Source organism: Hipposideros armiger, unplaced genomic scaffold, assembly GCF_001890085.2.
Source record: "Hipposideros armiger isolate ML-2016 unplaced genomic scaffold, ASM189008v1 scaffold_22, whole genome shotgun sequence".
Taxonomy (NCBI): Eukaryota; Metazoa; Chordata; class Mammalia; order Chiroptera; family Hipposideridae; genus Hipposideros; species Hipposideros armiger.
In genome coordinates this window covers 6168648-6177761 of record NW_017731372.1, presented here as the reverse complement: position 1 = coordinate 6177761, position 9114 = coordinate 6168648, and the positions used below count along the sequence as shown (strand labels likewise).

General features: G+C 50.8%; 1 protein-coding gene across 1 annotated transcript in view; it reads left to right on the top strand.

The window, feature by feature from the left end:
* ATF3 (activating transcription factor 3) overlaps positions 1 to 9114 on the top strand; it is a 51832-nt gene that overhangs the window by 30626 nt on the left and 12092 nt on the right. The window lies entirely within an intron of this gene.

Sequence of the window (9114 nt, the reverse complement as noted above, 5' to 3'; positions counted from 1 at the left end):
ACCCCCCCCCCCCCACACACACACACACATAATCCTGCTCAGCAGCTGCCTCACCATTCTGCATATGTGATACAGGTTTTCACAATTCTGTATTTTATTCATTGCATGCACATTGACGGTGGGCCTGGCATGTGCCTGGAATGGTGCCAGGAGCTGGGAATCAGCACAGAGATGAACAGGGCACAGCCCCCGTCTTCTTGGCATCCAAAGCCTCTGCATATGCCTCTCTCTGTGCCTGGAATGCCTTTCCTCTTCTCCTGCCCAGAAAATCATCAGCCTTCAGCCTCCAGCTCAAAAGTCACTTTGTCCATCAGCCTTCCCCAGCTCTCCTGGGAAGAGCCTTCCTGCCCCACTTTAGCTGTTATTACATCAGCCTGTAACTATCTGTTGTCAAAGTCTGTCCCTCTCCCCACCATGAGCTGTGAGCACCTGCAGAGCAGGGAAGCATCACTGTGTTCTGCAGCTCCTGACACAGGACCCAGCACATAGTAGGTGCTCCTTAAATGTGTTTATTGAACACCTACTATGTGCTGGATACTGTTTCATGCCACCTAAACATGATTTCAAACTCCCTCTTACACTGATTGTCCTTGTAACCACCAAGGAGGCTAATCAGGATTTGGCAACAGGACACAATTGGAAGGACTGACTGATAGGTATAAACTCACAGTGACTCACTCCACCCTCCGCCACTCCAGTTTCAAGTACAAGCTCATCATCAGATGATTTCAGTTCATCATATTTTGGGAAACAGAATAAAAATCCAAAAAGCCCTACTCAGTTTACTCAGTCAATACCAGGACTTGGGTTTGTGGTTAAAGCAAATTATGGACTAATTGCAAATTTGGCAGACATGATGGTATCACAGAGGGCACAGGGATCTGGGATTTGTTAAGTGGGAAACTTCTGGGACATCAGGAGTATGAATTTCCTGGTAAGGTCAATTCTAGAAGGTTCTATGCATTCAGTGAGACTTCGGTAAAGCAGGTGTGCCCATTTTCAACAAGGGGGAGAGCAAGGCTAAAGAAAAATAAACATGAGTCTTTAAAGCTCTCTAAGCTTTGGGGGACAGTATAGCTTAAAATTTTTGAAGTTAAATCAGACCTGGGTTTGAATCAAGTGCCAATGAGCAATTTTCTTAGCCTTCCTGAGCTTTGGTTTCCTCCCCTGTAAAACTGGAATAATAATACCTACCTTCTGGGGTCATCATAAGGATGAAATAAGATACTGGGTATTTTTAAAAGCACTTACCATTGTGCCTGGCATGTAGTATGTGCTCAGTAAATAGTAGTTACCAAGTATAACCTGGCCTCATATTTTTTTTTAAATTTGTTTTAAAAATCAGTAAGTCAGTCTGAGAGATAGGGCTTTCCACTGGGTCCAGGCATTTCTGATGTATGAATGTTCTTTGTGACTTGTTAGCATCAAAGGTAAGGCATGAGAAAGGAAAAAAGTAATGTGTAGTGAATACTTCCTATGTGGAAGCCTTGAGGGTGCATTGTTCTTTAATCCTCAATATTACCTTGTAACACATGTATTATCCTCATATTACAGGAGGTGCTAAGGTTTCAGATCTCACCCAAAGCCAAATAGAAGGTGGTAGTGTGGGGATTTGAACGCAGTTTTATCTGAGTGCAGGTCCAAGGTTCTTTCAGTCATCCCTGGGCTCTACCCCTCCATCACTCACCTTTTCAGCTGCAGTGACGCTATGCATGGCCGGCCACTAGCCCCCAAAATGTCAGTCGCTCTTTCAATCCGCTGCTCTTCACCGTGGCCCCAGTCTTCACAAATGAAGCATCTCCTGGGGCAGAGGGCAAAACGGGGGTTCAGAAATCTGGCTGCTAAGGTTCCATTCAGTGTAAGATTCTGAGAGCCGCTTTTCCTCTCTGAGCTCAATCTCCCCGCCCATCAAATGAGGACACTGAGCCACCTCAGAGCTCCCCAAGTTTTCCCGCGAGCTGAGAGGAAGTAGAGACTGTGGTTGAGCACCCAGACTCTCTGGGCGTGATTCCTGCTCTGCTGCCTGCTAGCTGTGTAACTTCTGGCAATTATTTACCCACTCTGTGCCTCAGTTTCCTCATCGGTAAAACGGAGATGTTCACAGTACTTACCTCATAGAGTTGTTATGAGGATTGAAGGCATTAACTACATGTAAAGGGCTCATTCAGCCCACAGTCTGGACACAGCGAGTGCTGCATAACAGCATTTGCTGATCTTAGTTTACGCTTGGAGGCAGAAGAGAGGGAACTATTCCCCCCAGGGTCCCAGGAGTATGACTTCTGGTGGCCCGTCCCAAGCCCAAAATGTATTTGATAATCTTCTCCCTTTCCTTAAAAATTCTTGTGTGACCTATTTGAAGTCAACATATCCATATTTAATATAAAATGATATTTAAAGCACTTATTAATTAAGACAGACACCCCAGCAAGGTCCTCTCTGTTTACCTCCTGGCTCTGGTCTGCAGTAGTGTACCCACAGGCACGCTCACACTCAGTTTGATGGAAGTCTATGACTTCCAGTGTCCTTTCTGCTCTGGTGCCTCGTGGGTTAAAGAATCGGCACCAGGAGACTCCAGGAACCTGCTCCGGTGGCGACCTACCTAGTACCACCCATGGCACAGGGATTTCAAAGCTGAGACCCAATGAGCATTTTGCCCAGAAAGCATGGCAGAAGCATTGCTTCCGCTTTTCTGCCCCTGTACCACCTCACCCATGCCGCAGGCTGGACTTTCTGGTCTAAGGTGGACAAAGAGAAAATAAGAGGGAATCGGAAAGTAGAGAGGGAAAGGATTAAAGGTGATGCTCTGTGGGGGTAAAGTGCCTGCAAGATATTTTTGTTTGGATGTTAGGCAGCAGGGAAAAGGCATCGGTAGTCACAGCCTTCGGGGGTCCTTCCCTTTTCCACTATGCCCCAGTAGCACTCGAAGATAGAAATCAAGACCTGGTCTCCAGCCCCTTTAAAGCAACATGGGCAATGATGAAATCCAATGCCCCCTTCTCCATAAGAAAGATTTAAATTTATACAACACTCTAGCAAAATATGGGCAACGCCTAAATGCTAAAAGTAGGGAAATGACGGAGTAAATCGTGCCACCTCCACTGGCCATTAAAAATTACGGTAATAAAAGTCAGAATAGTGGTTACTTCTAGGAGATGGGGAGAGGCAATGTGATCAGAAATGGTCACAGGAGGCTGCTAAGTACTGGAGGGGGTGGTCTATTTCTGAACTTGGGTGGTGGGCTTTCCATGTTTATTTTATTACTAAAGTGAATATATATATTCTCTATAATCATCTGTATGTGTGCTAAATTTTACATGAACAAAATATTTCTGGGAAGAAAATGATGGTAGAAAGACTGTAATTCAGAATAATAAGCAAAAGAACGAATTTCAGAGTTGCACGCAATCTCAGATCACAAGTGTATTTTTAAAAATCATATGTACGAGAAATAAGGCTGGATGGAAACACACTGAAATGCTAACAATGTTGAGATTATGGGTAATTTTTTTCTCTTGCCTATTTCCCAAACTTTTATAATGGGTAAAACATATATATTAAGAAAAGTTTGGGCAAGCCAAGTGGCTAAGTTGGTTGAGAGTTGGCTTGGGAGCCCAAGCTCTGGGCAGCAGAGCCACCGGTTCGATTCCCACATGGGCCAGGGACGCTGTGCCCAAACTGAGCTGTTGCTGAGCTGCCAACAGGTGACAGGATGGCTCAGCTGGTATAACAACAAGATTGCCTGTTCCATGGTAGCTACGCCTGCCCGCAACTAAGACTGAACTCGGCACCTTGAGATGAGCTGATGCCAGGATGGATTAGTGGACAGAGCGTGCACTCTTAACAACAAGGCTGCGGGTTCAACTTCCACATGGGGTGGTGACTATGCCCACCCGCAACTAAGATTGAACCCAGCACCTTGAGCTTAGAGGCCACGAGCTGCCAACGGGAAGCCAGATGGCGACTGGCACCCTCCACAACGAAGACTGAAGAACAACAGCTTGGCTGGTCCCCACCCCCGGTTCCCCAATAAAATCTTTAAAAAAGGGAAAAAAGAGGGAAAAGAAGAAGAAGAAAAAAGAAAAGTTCCCCCAAAGGAATATTTAAAAGTGTGATTTTAAAAATTATTTCCAAATCACTTTCACATCTGTCATCTCATTGATTCTTATAAACTTTTGGGTGGAGATGATATTAAATATTTTTATTTTATAGACCGGAACACAGATGAAGCATTTCTGATTTGTGTAAACCACTCAGTTGGCTAAAGGGAAACCTTACAGTGGGTCTCAGGTCTCCGGAGTCCTGTGAATATTCTGGTGGCTGTGACTTCATGTTGGATGTCTGGGGCTCTCTTAAATGGGAATAGTTGCTACCTGGGCTTTGGTCCTGTGGTCTAAGGTAATGTCTATGGATGTTGAAGAAGGTCCCCAAAGATGCAATCCCCACCTAGGGTGCTCTTACAGCCTCCTCTTTAGTAAGGCACCATGTCCATGGGTAAAAATTTCCAGACGTGTTGAGAGGGAACAAGAGAGAGAGAGAGAGAGAGACACGAGGGGGAGAGAGAAGGTTGTCAGCACCACAGGCTGTGTTTGAGAGTCAAGTTGGACATTTCTCCACTCTAGTTTTTGGAGGGGAGGAGAGATTATGGAAATAATCTGTCCTTGTGTTATTCCATGCCTGCCCCCACCCCCATGCCTTCTCTCCCTCCAACTCTCTTAGGAGAGGTTGCCCGGGCTTGCAGGATGGCTCTAGCGGAAAGTCTCCAGTCAAGACCCTCAGAGCTCAGCCCAGGCCCTCACTTCAGAGTGAGGAGTGCCTTGTTCACGAACACCACAGGCAGAACCAGACCGCAACACAAAGCCCCACTCCCAGCCCAGGGCACTTTGCACTGGGCCATTGGTCCACCTTGCACTGAGGAGAGCTCCTGTGTGTACCCGAGTTGCTGAGGGTGGAGAACAGGGACTGCTCGCACTATTTTCTGTGTGGAATGTTGCACCCACTCCTGTGAAGATGGTCATTCCTGGATACAGCTCGACTTCATCCACAATTGTTTGTCACACACTAGGGGACAGAATGGGCTCTGGGAGAGACTCAGGGGTATCCCCAGAGAGCCCTCCTTGATTCATAATTAATGACACCCCTCCTGAGGACTGGTTGTGTTTTCCATCCTCAGTGAATCCTCCCAAACAAACTTTTATGTGTTAGGTACTATTATTAGTGCCGTATTTCAGCTGAAGAAATTTAAGCCCAGAGAGTGAAGTGACTTATCCAAGGCGGCACAGCCCTAAGTGCTGAATCCAGAATCAAAGCACTTCAGAGCCCACTGTGCCACGCTTCCCCGTTTCCTGAGGAGGCCCATTTTGGAGGCTCTGAAATTAGTCATCTCCACATTCAACTGACTTTATAGATGGTGTGGGTTTCGGAAAGCAGAACAAAGAAGAAAATCCACCTCACACTTTTTCGGAGGTGAAGTGGGTTGAGCCAGGAGGACAAGTCTTCGAGTCCATGACTGATTTTAACTTGGGTTTCATTTGTCTCTCTAGAGCTCTGTGAGCAAATACAATGCTGGGGGCTGAAGAAGGGCAATGCGGTGGGGGAGGGAGTAGAAAGGAGCTGCTCTCTGGACTCAGAAACTGCTAAAACCTTTAAATATCCCTGAACTTTTTTTTTTTTTTGGCTCCCTGCAATGTTTTGGTGTTTAGATTTGGTTGCCACGAGTGGGCTGTTTTTAGCTGCCTAGTTCCATCTCCTCCCCTTTTAACTGTTTTCCCCTCCTTTTGCACATGCCCCGGCATGAAGTTTCCAATTCTTATCTCACTCAGCAAAACACATCAAGGCTGGTCTGAATGTAGATTCCCCAGGCGGTTCTCCAGCGTGCAACTTCAACAACATTCAAGTCTCTGCTTAACCCTCTTTCACTGAGGATTAACCCCTGAAATAACCCGAGCCGGGGCTTCCTTCGTAGGAGGCTGAGGCATCGCTTGCCTTGGTGTAGAGAAGCACTGTGGTCTGGGGGGCTGTTCTTGTCCCTCCTCTGGAGGGCACAGTGTGTGCGCACAGGACCTTGGGTGGCATTAACTAAGGTCAGGGTAAACTGAGGACGCACAGGACTCTGATACTGATCACCCCTCCAACTGCACAGACCTTGGGGCTCTTCCCTTCCACTTTCCCAGTCCCTGCGATTAGCCAGGCATTTCACAGTTCTCCTGGGGGCTGGAGGCAGGGCGGCAGGCGGGAGTCCTTTTTGTTTTCCTTAGATAAGAGTTTCATTCACCAGGGGGTGGACTTCACTTCTGTGTCAAGATTCTTAACGCTTCTAGAGGTTCAGTGGGAGAGCTAGGCAGAGACCGCCAGGCTCCGACTCCTGTGACTAGCTGAGAGCTTTGCTATCCAGGTGTGACTTGGAGAGTCAAACCCAGGAATCGTTGGAATGAACCAGGACTAAGAGGAACCGGAGGCACGAGGGTAACAAAAATAAACCAACGGGGGGGTGTGGACCTCTCTGTCTTAATTACCCTTGTCTTGCACTGGTTTGTGCAAGCTGGTCTGTTTGTTTACCCTACTCCAGAAGTTGAGTTTCCCCTTAAGGACAGGACTCAGCCTCCACAAATCTGGCTTGAGTGTATGAATGGCTCATAGTTTAAAATGTAAACTGGTTAAAGATATCTGCAGGCGTTTCACAGAGGGAAAGCAGGGAAAAGCTTTCACAGGTCTTCCCCCACCTCCTTGTTTCACTTTATAATGGTGCAGTCTATTCCAGGCAGTAGCTAAGTAGATACAACAGATAAGTGGAGAATCCCAAATAACTTTCATTTAAATTGACACACGCCCTTCCTTCTGGTCTAGGGGTTGTACCAACGCCGGGGGTTTACCTGCCAGCCTGCCCTGGGTTTACCAGCGGACACTTCCGCAAGAGGGCGGGTGTGGGGGTGTTGAGCCGCGAGTGCAGGGCTGTGGGTGTGGGGGGGTGGAGGGTGGGGCTGGGAGAGCCGTTACCATGGCGAAAAGTAAAGCACAACACCGCCCCGCGTTTCCAGGCTTCCCGCGCAACGCCGCTGTAAACCCTGTCAGGAAACATCCCCGCGGATCCTGCGTGGAACCCCGGGGCTCCCGGCCCCGCCGGCGACGGAGGGGACTTCCGAGGCCGCCCTCCGGGTTGTCCTAAACCCGAAACTTGGGGCGGGAGAGGGGTGTTTTGGGCGAGGCTCCGGTTGGGGGGAGAGGAACCCGGGTGCGGGAGACTCCGTTTTATATCTGCAGCCCTGAGGGTCTCTGCCCCAGGCTGCTGGGCAATCGGAGGGGCTGCGGAGAGGGTCATAGATTCCCCAGGGGGTGCGAAACTCGTGTGTGTGTGTGTGTGTGTGTGTGTGTGTGTGCGTGTGAGGGAGAGAGACAGACTGATTGGACCCTCCATAATGACCGCAACAGTCGAGGGCTGCAGGTGCGGTGGAGTAGGGCTACCGGCGACCGAGACCGGGTCTGTGAGGCCCTGTAGCTCTTACCCAAATTACCACACTATGAGCTTCAATCGCCTTTCTCCTAAGAGGCAGGGGGAAGCACGTGTTCCTGCCCCCGGCCGTGCCCCCAAACCCCACGGGCACGCACGGGTCTCCCTCCCAGGCAGGTTCAAAAACATCGAGGGCCACGGTAGCGTTCACACATATTCGTCCATGGGCCGTTTTGAAGGTCCCCAGTTCTGCCACTCTTGAAGCCGAGACAGTTAAGGTTGGGGAATACGAACCAAGAACTCATTTTTAAGATTCCAACCCAGTTCCGCCAAAGTCTCGGCTCGAATCTGGGGTGACGGGACCCAGCTCTCCCCTCCACCCGGGTTTGGTGGCGGAAGGGATTTCTGCTACCCGGCCTCATTTCGGGGGCCGTCAGTGCGTCCCCAGTCCGGGTGGTTCCGTCCCAGCCCAAGCCGCTCTGGGCGCAGAAAAATACGGAAAGCCGAAGAAGGCTTTTCCCTAAACAAGGCGGGCTAGCGAGGCGACCCCCGCGCCGCCCTGCGCGCAGAAGCCAAAGCACCTTCTCTTTCCTGAGCTCCTGGCCTCTGGGCTTCAGCCCCACTGTGAGTTGATCTCCGGCTTGCCTCTGATTTCTCCAGGTCTCTCGTCTTTCCAGAGGCTTGTTCATTTCACCGTCAATTTCAAACGCTTTGTGGTTGTTAAAAAATCCCAGCCCATGCTGTCCTACCACTGGCCCTCGCCTGGGGCTCGGGCTCCCAACCCATTCCAGGGCCGTCCCGCTTGTGCACTCCCGTAGGGTGCGCGGGGGCCGCGAGCGCATGGTGCCCGCAGAGCGCTGCCCTCCGCGCTGGGGCTAACCGACAGACTTCTCGCGGTCCCCGCCAGGGAGGTCACCCCCGGTGGTAACTGTGTGGGTTCACGGTAGGGTGCCTTTGGGCACCTCTCGCTCATCCGAGGCTCAAGCTACTGTTCCTACCCCGCCCCCTACTTGCGAAGGAGGCGCATGGCGCGGGAGGGGGTATTTTCCTGAAACTCCAGAAAATGATTACGGATTTTAGAGAAAGGACGTGCTCGTTTCCCAGCCTCACCTAGGCTGGGCTCTGGCCAGGATCCGCCCCTTCATCTCTTCCCCCACCAGCGCCCCCCCCCCTCTCCCCCCAATCCGAGGGAGAGATGCCAGCGCGGTGGAGTCATGCCGCTGGCTTGGGCACCATTGGCTCATGCCTGGAACACGCAGCGGCCAGTACGCACATCTGGCAGCCAGCCTGGGCGACTCCGGTCCTGATATGGAGAGAGAGGGCGGGAGGGTGTGTGTCCTGGCGCTCGAGACCCGGTGAGCGCGCCCCAGACGACTCCTCCCGGAGCTTGCATCACCAGTCCCCGCCTCTCCCCTCCTCCCCTATGGCCCCTCCTTCATCCCTCCTCCCTTTGCCCTGCCTAGTTCGGCTGGTTCTTGGGGGAAGCTATTAATAGCATTACGTCAGCCTCGGACTGGAGTAATTCGGGCGCGGCGCCAGCCCGAGGACTATAAAAGGGGTGATGCAACGCACTCTCAGCCACAGTCGCACACAGCGAGGCGCGCGTTCCACAGCCCTCTCCTGGTGCCGCCGCCCCAGCGGACCCGCCAACCCGCGCGCCGACCGTGCGT